This window comes from Panthera uncia, chromosome F1 (assembly GCF_023721935.1).
Source record: "Panthera uncia isolate 11264 chromosome F1, Puncia_PCG_1.0, whole genome shotgun sequence".
Lineage (NCBI taxonomy): Eukaryota > Metazoa > Chordata > Mammalia > Carnivora > Felidae > Panthera > Panthera uncia.
Genome location: NC_064813.1, coordinates 29,988,551 through 30,004,456, shown reverse-complemented (window position 1 = coordinate 30,004,456; position 15,906 = coordinate 29,988,551). Strand labels below are relative to the sequence as shown.

General features: G+C 40.7%; 1 long non-coding RNA gene across 1 annotated transcript in view; it reads right to left on the bottom strand.

Moving 5' to 3' along the window:
* The window catches only part of LOC125925293 (uncharacterized), a 155,189-nt gene that overhangs the window by 55,891 nt on the left and 83,392 nt on the right, over positions 1 to 15,906 (bottom strand). The window lies entirely within an intron of this gene.

Sequence of the window (15,906 nt, the reverse complement as noted above, 5' to 3'; positions counted from 1 at the left end):
CAACAGAAAATTTCCTACGAGAACGAAACGTTGTGCCCAAAACCAATTAGAGACGGCAGCTTCTCAAAGTTTGGAGCAAAACGATGGTGCCTGTGTCCTGGAGATAGAGGCAAGTGGGTGAGCTGCTGTCGCTGTTATCTCCTGACAATCACTGCTGGTCCTTGGTGAGTCCCTACTCACACATCTTCAGAGTTCACGCGCCAGGTCTAACAGAAGCACCTTCCTCCCTGCTGCTCACTCTCCGAGCTGACCCCTCTTCCCTGGCACCCAGTCTCCAGCCACCACAAAGCTCTTCTCTGTGTGTCCCCTGCTCCTGTCCTCTGTGTCATCCTGCTGGAGTCCCTGTCCACTGCTCTCTTTCTGTTTTGCCAGGTTTTCTGGAGCCTGTGACCAAACACCTTGTGTGTGCTTTCACCGCAGCCTCAGCAGGAGATGGAGGAAACCATGGGCAGCCTTAGCTAGAGGGGGGTAGGGGTTTATGGAGGCAGTGGCTTCTTCCTCTGTGGGGCTGGGTACACAGACATGGAAGCTTAGAGCGGTAGGGGACCTTCAGGCCAACCAGTTCAGCCCTTGTTCTAGAACTAAGGGAACTAAGGTCCAGGTGAGGTGACCTACTCGGGCTGGCATGGCCTGTCAGGTAGAGGGTCCTAGTCAGCTGACCTGTCTGTACCTACTGCTCTTCCCGTGGCTCACAGCTCTGTTACAAGTCTCCATTGGGATGGTGGGTGTTAAGCTGCATGATAAACTGTGACATGTCCATATGTGATGGAAGGGAATACAAATGAAGTAAATATAGAGATGAAATCAGAGGGGAGAATTGGAGAACACAGTTCCTGAGGATCTCTGGCTATTCCCTCCTTCCTTTCCTTGTCTCCCTCATCCAACCTCAAGATAGACGAGGGGGGTTATTCCTCCTCAGACCTAGGCACCATTTCCCAATGGAATGACCTGATGAGTTGGATTGCCATTTTTTAACGTTTAGTAATCAGGTTCTTGTGTTTCATTTCAGGTTTTGATTTTTTATCTCCCAGCCTTCACTTCCCATCATTTTCCTATCCCATAAGCCCCATTAAAATGTCATTAGGAACCATAAATGTAACTGGCCACTAATGTGAAAGGATTGTCATCTCCAGCAAACAGCTCCAGCAAAGAAAGGAGCAGGAATCCTGGGTCTGTTCCCACCCGTGCTGGTGACTCACTGGATGACACACAGTAAAGTTTTCCTTTTGTTGGGGGCAAGATGTGGGACATTACACACGGCTGCTTCCCTGACAGGGTGGAAGGGGTCGGCGAGAAGCCATGCAGCCGGCTCCCAGCATCATGGAAGCTCAGTGGTCCCTGGGTGAATCCAGATCCATGGTAACTGCTTAGCAATGGCCCGCCGGGTCAGCCCAGAACTGTGTCGCACTTGAGCGCCTGCCTGTGATGGAGCCGCTAAAAAGGCTTGGGATGGATTATGGCACTTAGCCTTCATGACATCATTCTCACTGGTTAGGAATGCACTCTGGTTCTTCCTAACTCCACTTTAATAACTTGTTAGAGATCTGCCCTCCAGGAATTTATCCGAAATTTTCTTATATTTCAACCTGTACACCCTTGTCAGGCGACGTGTAAGTTTACTATTTATGTAAAAGCACTTAGGTCCTAAAAACCAGAAAGCGCTGTATAAGAGGCTTTTTAAAAAAATAACAGTAAAAATAATTTAATAATTACAATACAATTTTACATGTAATAAATATGACATTATAATTTGAGATAATAATTAACTCACATGGCCTCACAGTCCTATTTTCAGTCACTCGCTATGTGTTTGTCTTTATCTCCTTGTACACACACCCCCAACAAATAGTATTTCCTAATGGAATGGGAAGTGGCGTGGTGGGTGTAACTCTGTATGCAAACTTATGTAAATACATTCAGTGTCCTCTGTGGATTGGCCATCTAGGGCCAACAGATAGTAGGTGCTCAATAAATATTTGTTGGGTGGATGGATGAACGGGTGGAATAAAAAAAGAGAAACCCCTGTGGTAACTGGTGCGACATACCAACAATGACCATGTTGGGGACCGGGGGCAAACATGAGTATAAGTGGCATGGAGGGAAAAGGGGATGTTCTGATTTTCTGGCACGTGTGCATGTGAGAGATCTCCTCAGATCGACCCTAGAGCGTGTCCTAGAGGGATAGCTGGTTTCCAGGTTGCTGAAATGATTCATAGACCAGGGATGCCCAAGACTCACCCCTCCAGCCCCCACCCCCTGCCCCAGGCAGGGGCTGTGTAGGTGGCAAGGCTGAGGAGGCAGGGATGGGGTCCAGAAGAAGAAGACCAGTGAACCACACTGGAATAAAGATTTCAAAGCCAGGTGATTCAGTAGGTGAAGGAACAAATAAACTGTGGTACATCGAGACAATGGAATATTCTTCAGTGCTTAAAAAAAAAAAGAAAAAAGAGCCATCAAGCTACAAAAAGTCATGGCGGGGTCAGCTTTTGTCCACCAACCATATCTCCAGGATAAATTGGATGGAACCAGCCAGGAAGACCTGACAAGAGAAAACCTCCTCTAAATAGGATGCTCCACAGTTTCCTCAGGAAGAAACCGATCAGAAAAGGCTACGTACTGTATGATTCCAACTATATGACATTCTGGAAAAGGTAAAACTATGGAGACAGTATAAAGATCCATGGTGATCAGGGAATCGGGGGGAGGGATGAATAGGCGAGCACAGAGGTTTTTTAGCAGTGAGAATACCTGATATTATAATGATGGATCCATGTCATTATACATTTGTCCACACCCATAGGGTTCTCGGCACCAAGAGTGAACCATATTGTAAACTATGGACTTTGGGTAATGATATGTCAATGTACGTTTATCAACTATAACAATGTACAGCCCTGGAGGGGATTGTGGGGAGGGGGGGGGGTTGACCCGGGGGGGGGGGGGGGGGGGTCTATGGGAAAACTCTAGTTTCTGCTCAATTTTTCTGTGAACCTATAGCTGCTTTCCAAAATGAAGTCTATTTAAAAAAATTCAGGTGAGGTGATTACATCTTTCCATATGCAGAGTTTGGTGCATTGTGGAGTCGGAGACTTGAGCTGGAATCTGAGCCCCACCATGACTACCAGCTCTGTAACTTTAGGAAAGTTACTTAACTCCTCTGATCTCGGTTTCTCTGAGTCCACAGGACGGTACTGTCTTCCTCAGAGCATTCTGCGTATCGCGTTAAAAAACTATATGTAAAGTTTCTAACCCAGCACCTGGGATATATGCCAGGGTAATTATATACAGGATGCCCCCTCACCTCCTCCCTAATAGCTGTGATTATTAAACATTCCAGTGGTTACTAATTTCAAAATCAGGCCAGTGGAAGAAAGCTGCCTTGGTCGAAAGTGACCTTCTGCCAAGAAGGGAATCAACATGTGGGGGTGGGCGTGTGTGTTCTCACATGCTCAGTCAGAGACGCTGGCTGCAGAAGGTCAGCCATGAACTTGAGCCCCGGGAGGCACTATCAAGCCCCTCACTCAGCTTTCTCCTGTGAAAAGGTCAGGGTGATGGAAGGCGGTCATATTTAGATGATGGCTCGCAGGGAAGCCTCGGTGGGTTAGTCACCTATGATATGACATCATATTGCCACTCAATATAGTAACAGCTGTTGATTGCTTTGGGGGACAGGGGCGGGGTTAGCTTTTGTCCCTCAACCATACCTCCAGGATAAATTGGATAGAACCAGCTGGGAAGACATGACAAGGGGAAACCCTCCTCTAAATAGGATGCACCACAGTTTCCTCAGGATTTTTGGCACTTCACCCCAAAATGTGAGTCTTGACTTTTCTTTGTCTCTGGGGCCAAGCGGGGAAAATGTCATGGGACAAAGGCGTGTGGTCAGGAAGCCCTTAGCTGGGAGAGCACCCACCATGGCCGGGGCACGGTGCCACCCTGTGGAAGGGTGGGAAAACCGGAAGTTCTATGAGCCAGGTACATGATGTCTAGTGGCACCCCAAGAAGGCGTCCCAGGGAGGGGGGTTGAAAAGGCCTGGAGTTAGGGGCTGCAGAGTCTCTAGGTTGGATTAGGGGTTTTTTCCTCTCACAGGGTACATGACAACGGTGGGGCCCGGGTCAGCACACCCCACCCCCCAATTGAGCAATGATGTCCTCCCAGCCTTTGAAATGAGCCTGGAGGAAGCCATAGTTTGAAGATACCACTGATCGGTGCTGTAGTTAATCTGGGATATTGATTAGCCATATCATCATGGAAAGCTGCAGGACAGGGTTAACCCCTTCCTTCCTGGGTATTCTCCTCCTCGACATCTCTAGCTCTCGTGGGGTCTCGTGCTTTGGGGATAGGATGCTTTGTGTCCAGTGTGTCAGCTGCATAGCTTAACTGGGGAGAGCAGGCTCTTTCTGTGTCTAAACTGGAATAAGTCCAGAATGAGGAAGTAAGGAGGTTAGAGAGGAAAAGCTCTTGGGCCGGGGGTTAGGAGACCCTGTTTGGCAGTGGGTTCTGCCACTTTTTGAGCTGGGTGGCTTTGGGAAAATCATTGCTTCTCTCTAGATTTTGGTTACTTGTCTCGTCTGTAAAAATATGTGCTCTTGGGGTCCTTCCAACCCTAACTGACACACTCTTCATCCTCAAAGTGTGGATTTGCTGTTCTGTTGTTGGCAGAGTAGAGCGTCTGACTCTGCCATTCACTGTGTGACCTTGCACAAGGACACCCCTTCTCTGAACCTCAGTTTTCCCATCTATGAAATATGGGTTATTATGAGACATGGGTGCAGTAATAAACCTGGAAGCCTTTTTGGATGATGCTCTGAATTCAGCAGGGCAAGGGGGGTAGGGTGTAAGGCTGGTTGAGAAGGGCACAGCTGAGGTTCCTGGCAAGCTGGACCAAGGCTAGGAGCCTGAGGAGGTAGGGGTTGTGGTCAGCCATGAAAACTTCCAACCCTGTCCTGCGCAGTTCCTCTTCATTTCCCAGCAGCTAGAGGAGGGGAAACCATTGAGAGGTTGTAAGTGATGCTGAAAACGACCCAAGAAAGTGGCTGCAAATTCTTGTCTAAGGAGTCGTGCTGCCCAAGTGGGCACAGAGCCAAAGCGAGGGTCGTGGGGAGCCCAGCAAGGGTCTGGAATCCCCACGCAAAGGAGCAGCCTCCCATTTCCTACGCATGTGTGAGGGTAATAGTCCTGCACCTCCCAGCTCAGCATCACCTCCCGTGAGCGTGAAAATACCTCAGAGAGGAACCCTGGGAATAACGAATCACGACTGTATATTGATCAGAGTGAGCTGTCTCAACTTATCTCCTAGGGAAAAATCACAGATCCTCTAGAGAAACTCTGCAAATTCCTGTTTATTCTTCACGTAAACGGATTAACCTAGGGTTAGCGATTCTACTTCGGCTTTCCCTTTCCCTTTCACGCTGTGGCGAAAATGAAATTGATCACTCCTTTGAAGCCCTTTCTTGAGCCATAAGTAGAAGTTCTCTTCCCTCCCACCAAAAGGGGGTTTCTCTTCTTTGGTTTTTTTTTTTTTTTTTTTTTTTTTGAAGCCCCAGGCGCTGGGGTTGAGAGCTGGCAGGAGGCACGGGCTACCACAGCAGCAGCATGCCGTCCTCCTGCTGACTCATCTGACATTAACATAATTATGTTTCAGGAGTCAAAGTGATTTTTCAAACTATGAGTAATGCACGGTATTAGAGAGTATGTTTACAAGGCAGCGGGTGTTTCAGCGCACTGAAAAAAACCAGCTGCTGCTAACAGCTGAAATGAGCGAAAGAATAAGAAAATGCTGTCAGGAAAAACCACCTTTCCTTCTGGGCTCCTCTTCTTTGGGAAGGATTCAGACATGAAAGGCAGGTGAACTCAGAGATCCCCAAGGAGCGATCCACATCTAGCATCGCTCTCTGAATACCTAGAGGTCTGATCACTTTATGTGAAAAAAACTTTTTATAGTCTTATTTTTTTGACGTTTATTTTTTGAGAGACAGAGAGAGACAGAGCATGAATGGGAGAGGGGCAAAGAGAGAGAGGGAGACACAGAATCCAAAGCAGGCTCCAGGCTCTGAGCTGTCAGCACAGGGCCTGACCTGGGGTTTGAACCCACAAATGGTGAGATCATGACCTGAGCCAAAGTCGGATGCTTAACCAACTGAGCTCACCCAGCACGCCTATAGTCTTAATTTTTATATACCCAGCTCTAGGGAAAGATACATTTAAAGACTTCAGCAAATTATTTCTTAAAGGCATTTTATTACCAGTGTTATAATAATAGTCTAAAGTTGTGTGAAGAAATGTGCTGCTGCTTCTAAGGCAGGAGCAGAGACACAAATCATTTCCCCAGTTGTAAAGATGGGAGTGGAATCCCATGGGGGTGGGCTGTGGGGTCAGCAAATGCCTTCTTTTGTTAAACTAGGAAGAGAAAAGTTTGAGAGCTATTGAGTACAGTTAGCCAGGTATTTAGACCTCAGGAGAGAAGAGCTAGGCTTCAGCCCAATCCCAGAGCTGTCTCTGTCCCTCGCCCCTGTTTCCCAGACTCTTAATGGGAATATTAACAGAACCTGCTGTGCCCACCTCAAAGGAGGACTCTTGGGCCTTAGGGAAGGCAAGGGTAGTGTCTTTCCATCACTGTACTCACAGTGTCTAACTTGGGCCCTGCACATAGTAAGTGCTCACTAAGTACTTGCAGAATTAATGAATGAGATAAGAGCTTTGAGCATCAGAGCTCTGCTCTTCTGTTTTGTTGGTCTTCTTGCCTTTAGTTCTCCCTGTGCCAAGCCAGAGAGCTCAGAAGGTGGGGCTACACTTGGAGATGCATCTACTGGAGGCACTGACACTAATAAGGAAAATTAACTGCTCACATCCTTGGGGACTAACAGCTAAAATCAGATGAAAATGGAACACTCAGAAACTCTTTTAGAGAAAGCTCATTTAAAAACATGACAGTAATTTAATTTGCTTATATGTTGGAGGTAAATCAGGAGACCGTCAGGCTTCATTTCACCTGCTGATTCTTGAACTGCAGTCATCACTTGAGCTGCAATAACAATAAAGTCAACTCAGTGTCTGGGCTCTGTGACGGCTGGTGAAAGAGAAGTAGTTGGACTGGAAAAGCCCTTAAAAAAAAAAAGACAAAAAAAAACCAGTTCCGCTCTCAGATACCTGTGTGTAAAGGTATAAAAGAAAAGTAGAAATTATGAAAAATTTACTCTGCCCTTTTTTTTTCCGATGGGAAAAACAACCACTTGATTTTATACGTGAGGACATATTTCTGAATTTTGATGAGGGCTTACGAGGGCAGCTCTAGCTTTTTATGACATCTGCAACAGATGACTGTTCTCTTGTTCTTTCCATTCCTGCTTTGGCTTCTCTGCCTTTGTCTCCTTCTTTCCTTCTATCCCTAAGTTAACTCCTTCCTTCCCTTCTTGTTCCCATTTTGCTTTCTTCCCCCAGCCTTCCTTCTCACTGTATGAACTTTCTTCAAGCTCCTGGCAAGGAGTTATGTACATGGTGAGTGGTCAATAGCATTTAAAAAAATATATATATATAAAGAGAAAAAGCCCTGGACTAATTATAAGGCCACTTATAAATAAACTGTTCATAAATAAATTGTTTATTTTTAAGCTTCATCATACACAAAAATATTCCTATTCACTTAGGAATGTCTTTGATGAAGCAGTAAAAATTAATTAAATCTCCTCCCTTGAGAACATACCCTTTTGAATGTTCTACATTTGCACGGTGGAAAAAAGGGATCCCCTGAGAAAGATACACACCGTGAGCCCTAAGCCTGCTCTCGGCTGAGACGCCCAGCTGTGTTTTTGGTAGACTACCTGGATTGACAGGTCTGTCCTCTCCCCACTCATTAATACGTATTGTCAGCAGTAAATATAAGCCAGTACATTCATGGCTAATCAGTCCAAAGTGGTTGTTAAAAAGAACAGGGATCTGTGGTTCCATCCCGAGCGCCTGAGGACGACGCCAGGATAGAAAATGTATATGCTCCCAGTGGCTGTCATTGGGTGCTTCTGCCCTAGACACACTCTCCAGTGGGGTAAGTCCAGGCTGGGGGCATCTCTAAGGTTCCGAACCTCCACTAGTCTCTTTATATCAGAGCTGCGTGTCCAGGGCCCGGGGCAGTCCTGATTTCACATCCCCTACTCCCTTGTTCCTGCAGGTACACAGATGTGTGTCAGGCCAGGAACCCTAATTTGGGTTTGAATGACCGGCTCACTGTTCCCTAAGACGTCTCAAGTAAAAAAGCTCCTCACTTTCGATCCTGATTTGTTTTAGAAGTATTTATAAATAATATTTGTTTAATAGTATTATTTTTTTAAGATTTATTTCTTTTTTTAATGTTTATTGGTTTTTGAGAGAGAGAACACATGCAAGTGGGGTGGGGGTTGCAGAGAGAGAGAGACAGAGACAGAGGATCCAAAGTGGGCCCCACGCTGACAGCAGCCAGCTCCATGTGGGGCTCGAACTCACGAACTGCAAGATCATGTCCTGAGCCAAAGTCGGATGCTTAACCGACTGAGCCACCCAGGTGCCCCCCTTTAGGTATTATTAAGTTAGTAGCAGGTTGCCGAACATTTGAGATCCAAATGTTTAACATATATTCGCAAATAAATTTTGTCTCTTTAAACCCCTCAGAGAAAAAGCTTATTCTAATTTTCTCCCATATTGTCCCTTTCTTGATTTCCTTCCCTTCTTCTCTCTCTTTTTCTCTCTCCCTCAATCTTTCCTTCCCTCTCTTCCTTCTTTCCTCTTTCTGTTTTCTTGTGTTTTGTTTGTTTGGTGCTTAAGGAAAATGTCTTTCCAAAAAATATATATCTAAGAAAAACTGGTTAAGGCACCTAGGACTGACCTAGGACTGATAGAGACTTTCCATTATATGCATTTTTTTTATTATTATTCCAATGTTTAATGATGTGCACATATGGTTTTTCCCAAATAAAAAAAATAGTTAATGAAGCAGTATTTCATACGTTTCCTGGGTTTTTTTTTTTAAGAGTTTTATTTCCTTTCCCAATCTTAATGCCAGTCTATTTCCTCCTCACCAGAAGTGAAAGACAGAAACAGCTTCCAAAGGGATGTGGGAAAAAGAGAAGGGAGAAAGTTGACAGAAGCTAAATGTCTCTGTGTCCACAGTGGGGATATAGGAGAATGGGTTTGGGGAAGGATCAAGGAAGCTTGGGGCTTTTTTCTTTTTTTAAGCTCAGGATGTAAATGTCTTCCCACATCATTAAGTATTTTTCTACGATATCATTTTTAATGGTTATACAAGAGTCCTAAGTTAATTTATTATCTTGACACTATAATTTATTTAATTAATATTGTATGTTAAACATTTGGGTAATATCTGACCTGTCATTACAAGTAGTGGTACAATAAACATTCTTATACTTACATCTCTGTGCATAGCTCTTCCTTTTTACTTTATAAAAATTTTCTTTAATGTTTATTTATTTTTGTGAGAAAGAGAGAGAGAGAGAGAGAGAGAGAGAGAGAGAGAACAAGTAGGGGAGGGGCAGAGAGGGAGACATAATCAGAAGTAGGCTCCTGGCTCCAAGCTGCCAGTACAGAGCCTGACGCGGGGCTAGAACTCATGAGCTGTGAGATCATGACCTGAGCTGAAGTTGGACGCTCAGCCAACTGAGCCACCCAGGAGCCCCCCACTTTTACTTTAAATATGTCTTCTCAAGGAGAATAAATATATTTCTCAAAGGAAAATACATCAGGGGCGCCTGGGTGGCGCAGTCGGTTAAGCGTCCGACTTCAGCCAGGTCACGATCTCGCGGTCCGTGAGTTCGAGCCCCGTGTCAGGCTCTGGGCTGATGGCTCGGAGCCTGGAGCCTGTTTCCGATTCTGTGTCTCCCTCTCTCTCTGCCCCTCCCCCGTTCATGCTCTGTCTCTCTGTCCCAAAAATAAATAAAAAACGTTGAAAAAAAATTAAAAAAATAAAATAAATAAAATAAAATAAAATAAAGGAAAATACATCAGAGTATATAAATTCAAGGGTCTTTGATAATTTTCATTTAAGTTTCTGTAAACATAAAGAAATTTCCCCCATGTTTGTTAACAAGTGTTATTTCCTATTTATGAATTTTCTAGTCAGAGCTTTTGCCCACACATATTGGCTGGTACCTTAATACAATGACTTAGAATGTTTCCACATATATCAAATATACAGGCAAAGACCTCCTTGTCTAATATTTTTAAATAATAATCATCCCCTGGCTTGATATTTGCACTTTAATGTTGGTTATGTTTCTATATTTTTTGACATACAAAGGTGTTTAAATTTAAAGTAATCAAATCTATCAACATTTTCCTTTCTGAAGAAAACAGCTTTTCCATATAGAAATTTGAAAATTATTTCCGATTTTCTCTTAATAAAAAAGGTTTTTAAACATTTTAAATTTTAATTTCAGTGCTGTATTAGTTTCACAACATAGTGACCCAACGGTTCCATACCTTACTCAGAACTCATCAACACAACTCATGAACACTCCTGATGCCCTACACCTATCTCACCCACTCCCCCCACCACCCACCCCATAAACCATAAAGTTCATGTATTTTATGTATTTACAGTGAAACGCACAAACCGTAAGAGGGTCATTCATTGAATTTTGAAAATGACAAATGCATAAACCTATCAAGGTTTATAAGTTTAAAGGGTATGTTTTGTTTTTGAGCTGATAGTTACACAGATATATGAATACACTAAAAACCATTGGATTCTACACTTTAAATGGGTGAATTGTATGGATTAGGAATTATATTTAAATAAAGCTTTTAAAATATATAGAGAGAAATTAACATCATCCCAGAAATTTCCATAGCATCCCTTCCCAGTAGACTCTCACTCCCACTTTACCTGAGAGGCAGCCACGGTTTTTAGTTTTTTCATCAGATTATTTTTACCTATTTTAGAACTTTATATAAATGGACTCTTACAGGATTACCTCTTTTGTGTAAAGTTTCTTTCACTCAATATAATGTGTTAAAAATTCATCTGTTGCTGGTGGGTATCCGGAGTTTCTTTTTGCTGCTAAGAGTAATATTTCATTACTTGTCTGTGTTACAGTTTGTCTTTCCATTTCTCTCTTGATGGACACATGGGCTGTGTCCAGTTTGGGGCCATCAAGAACATTCTTGTACTTGTCCTCTTGTGGACATATGCTTTTACTTCCCTTGGGGAAGTACTTTTGGGTGGAATTGCTGTGTCATAGAATAGATGTATGTTTAGATTTACAAGAAACTGCCAGACTTTTTCCCAAAGTGATTGCACCATTTTACATTCCCACCAACAACGTATGAGAGTTCCACCTGCTCCATATCCTTCCTAACATCGGATACTGTCAGTCTTTTTAAATTTTAGCCATTGTATTGGACATACAGTGGTGGCTGATTGTAGTTTTAATTTGCATCTCCTTGATGACTAAAGTTTTTGAACATTTTTTTATGTGCTTCTACTTTTCTTTTAGTTTTATTTGAATAGATTTGTATTTTAAATCTAATTACATCTGTTTAGCCATATCCAGTTATTTTGATGACGATCTGGAGTAAATCTTTAAATTTATTTTTTTTCTAAATAATCACAGCTTTTTAAACAATAATTTTATTCCTACTGACTTATTTTGCTTTCTTCATCACAGATTAAGCTGTTGCGTATAATGTGGCCTCAGAATATCTATTCTGTTAGAAAATATAATGAAAAATTGATTTGTACATTTGTACATTTGTTCTTTTGTCAATTGTACATGATTTTACTGATACTTTTTCAAACGGTTTTAACACCGGGCGGGGCCTCTTCCTCATCATTTCTTTTCATGCACATTTTCTTTGCCGTTCATACCTAATTATTCTTTCAGTAAGAATTTGAATGATGATGTCAAATTCCGAAAAGAATCTTATTGAGATTTTTATTGAAAATATATTAAGCATACAGACGAATTTGAAAAATCCTACATCGTGGCCAAGGAACTTAATGTTTCAATTTTCTTCTACATTTTTCAGTAACATTTTGTAGTTTTTATTATGTGAATCTTTCACTTTCTTCTGAAAGCTATTCCAAGGCATTTAAGAGGTTTTCAATGTCGTCATTATTCATTTTTGTTTTCATAATTTTATGTTTTTCACTGTATTTTTGAACTGGATAGTATTTCTATGTAGAAAAGCTACATAGGTTTTTGCCTCTCTTTTGTATATTTAGCAGTTTTCTTGAACTCCCAAACCACCTCTAATAATTTTTAGATGAATTATTTTTTTGAGTTTCCAGGAGTTAATTATATCATCTACAAAAAAATATAAATCTGTTTTCTCCCTTCTAACACTCATGCATCCTATTTTTATATATGTACTATTAATTGGTCAGAACTCCCAGATCAAAATTAAATAAAAATGGCAATAGCTTATATCCCTATTTTGTTCCTGATTTTAATAATATTGCCTTAGTGTTTCATTCTTAAGGATAGTGTTGACTGTTGTAATACTATTTTGTGTTAAGAAGTTCTTAAACTTATAATCATTTTTTAATAAGGACTAGCTATTAGATTTTAATGCTTTTTTCTGTATCTATTGTTGGATTTTCTTTTTGAACCGGTGGATGTGATATATTCTACTACTGGATTTTTCAAATATTGAAACAAAAACCTTTTCATTCTAGGTTAAACTCTACTGGGGTTATTCTTTTGCTATTCTAGTATCTGTCTTTAGATTTTCTTCTCTCTGTTCATAATTTAGATTAAACCTATTTTCCTTTTTTTTTTTCAAGCTATCTTTTTCAGGTTTGACATCAGGATTATCTCTTTAACTTAGGCATACTTTTTCTATTTTTCAGTGTTTGGAAGTAATAACTGACACACAGTAATTATCTATTCCTTAGGAGTTGAAAGATTTTTCCTTCTAAAGGTTTCTAGGCCTAGGCAATTTTTTTTTTCTGGAGACAGTTCTTTCCTTCTTTTCTCTTCTAGTTTTTCTAGCTGTGATAATTATATTTAGGTTTTATATTTCTAATTTTGGTTCCAGAAGAAATAGTTTTCAAATTTAACTTAAAATTTTACCAAGTATTGCCTTATGTTGAAAATATCTCTTTATCTGATGTTGGATCCTTCTTTTCATTTCTAATTTTGTTATCCACAGGGTTTTTTTTTCCTTCTTTATTTTCTCTAAAGGTTTCTCTATTTTATTTTAAGAAACTCTTAAATTAAGTCTATAAAGTTTCCTCTATTCTAACTCATTTAGTTTTGGTTTTGCCTTAATTTTTCTTTCTCTTGATTTCTTAAGAATTTTATTGTCATTTTCATAAATCTTTAGATTGAATACTTTCATTTTTCCTTTCCTTGAAAATAATAAAAATATAAGGATTATAATTTCACCTTTCCATATACTTTGATAACATTTCATAACTTTTGATATGGTGTGTTATTTTAATTCTCTTCTGCCATGTTCCTATACTTTGATTTTTGTTCTAATTTTTGTTCTGTCCTTAGACTTTGTTATTTTAATTCCTAGTACTAATAGCTTGTTTTATTGCCCTGAAATCAAAGCATTAAGCTTATATAATGTCTCCTCCTTAAAATATTTCCCCTTTTTGGTTATATGCATTGCAAATACCTTCTCCTGTTCTGTAATTTCTTTCCATTATATTTATAGTGTCTTTTTTGGTGCATTGGTTGTTTGTTTTTTTTTGTTTGTTTGGTTTTTTTTGTCTTCATGTGAGCAAACATTTCTCTCTTATTTTATTGTTTGTATGTTCGTATCTTATAGGAGAAATCTTCCCCTACTTGGTGATAATAAATGTACTTTCTTGTGGTTTCTTCTAAAATTTACAAACATTTGCTTTTCACATTTGGGTCTTTAATCTTTGTGGCTGGTGTAAGACTCTACTTTGTCTCTTCTCCCCCATTGTGTTGTGATGCCACCTTAGTCTTAGGTACAGAGTTTCCTGGTGTGTCGAAGTATTTCTGGGCTTTTGTTCTGATCCCCTCATCTGTCTGTCTGTCTCCACCAATACCACCACAGTCTTACTACCCTCCTCTTCTTCAGACTCGTCTTGATCCTTCTTGTCCCTTTCACATGAATTTCAGAATTAGCTTATTAAGAATCGCACACGCACACACACACACCACGTATTTTGGGGATTTTCAAAATTAAAATAGCATCAAGTCTATTGATCAATATGGAGAAAATGGACACTTTTACATTGTTGAGTAATCGATGAACATGCTATTTCTCTCCATGCATTTGGGTCTTTATATTGTTCAATAATACTTTCCTAGCTTTCTCCATAAAGGTCTTGCACACCTTTAAACAAATTTGTCCCGAGGGGACACATAATTTCTACTACTGTTGTTAATGGGATCATTTTTTTCCCATTATGTTTTCTAATTAGTTATTGTGTAGGAATGCTACTGATTTTTGTGTGACTTTTATATCTAGCATCCTTGTTGAATGCTTTTTAGCTTTAAGAATGTCTCTGTGAATTTTCTGTAATTCTTTATGTAGGTAATCGCATTTGCTGCAAACAAGAACAGTTTTCTTTCTTTTTTTCAATCCCTCTCTATTCCTCTGTCCCTCTGTGTTTCTTTCTTTCTCTCCCCTTTCTGTTGCATTAGTTAAGACCCTCGTACAATGCTGAATAAAGACTTACAACTGGTATCCTTACACTATTCCTACTTTTTTGGAGCTGTCTTTAAAATATCCAAAGTTAGTGTAATATTTGCCTATAGAATTTTGATATATGGCCTTAGGTAAAGAAATTTGCCTTTTATACCTAGTTTGCAAAGGTTTTTTTTTTTTTTTTAACTATGAATAACTACTTTGCTCTGTGAAATGTTTTTTCTGCATTTATCAAGATGAGACTAAAAACATTTTAGGTTTTCTAGTCTTGAATTATGCTTTCAATTTGTGATTAAATCCTGTCTGATCGTGTTATTTTCTTTAAGATTTTGCATCCACATAAAAAGTGAGATTAAGTTATACTTTACATATACGTGTCTGGATTTAGTATCTTAAAAAATAAATTATGTAGTCTTCTTCCCTTTCCCCTTCATTCTTTCAAACAGATTTTTAAAATGACATTTATTTATTTTTTGAAGATCTGATAAAACCAGTAGGGCCTGGTGTCTTTGGAGATGGGAAGACTTTTGATTGCCAATTTAAATTATTTTTTTAAAATATTTTTTAACGTTTATTTATTTTTGAGACAGAGAGAGACAGAGCATGAACAGGGGAGGGGCAGAGAGAGAGGGAGACACAGAGTCTGAAGCAGGCTCCAGGCTCTGAGCTGTCAGCACAGAGCCCGACGCGGGGCTCGAGCTCACGGACCGCGAGATCATGACCTGAGCCGAAGTCGGCCGCTCAACCGACTGAGCCACCCAGGCGCCCCGCCAATTTAAATTCTTTAATGACTAAGGCTTTATTCTGGTTTTACCTGAATACATCACCAAAATTTTATTTTTCCTTAAAAATTATCCACTTCTTCTAAGTGTCCATATTTATCGGCATGAAGTTGTTAATAGTATTCTTTTAAGTATTTTTACATCTTCATTGTATCTGTTTTTTAACGTTTTTAGAAATTTATTTATTTTTGAGAGAGTGCAAGTGGAGGAGGTGTAGAGAGAGGGGGGACAGAGGATCTGAAGTGGGCTCTGCCCTGACAGCAGAGAGGCTGATGTGGGGCTCGAACTCATGAACTGAACTCCGAGATCATGACCTGAGCTGAAGCCGGAGGCTTAACTGACTGAGCCACCCAGACGCCCCACTTTTTATTCCTATTTTCTATTTCTAGCCCCCCCTTTTTTAACGTTTATTTATTTTTGAGACAGAGAGAGACAGAGCGTGAACGGGGGACGGTCAGAGAGAGAGGGAGACACAGAACCTGAAACAGGCTCCAGGCTCTGAGCCGT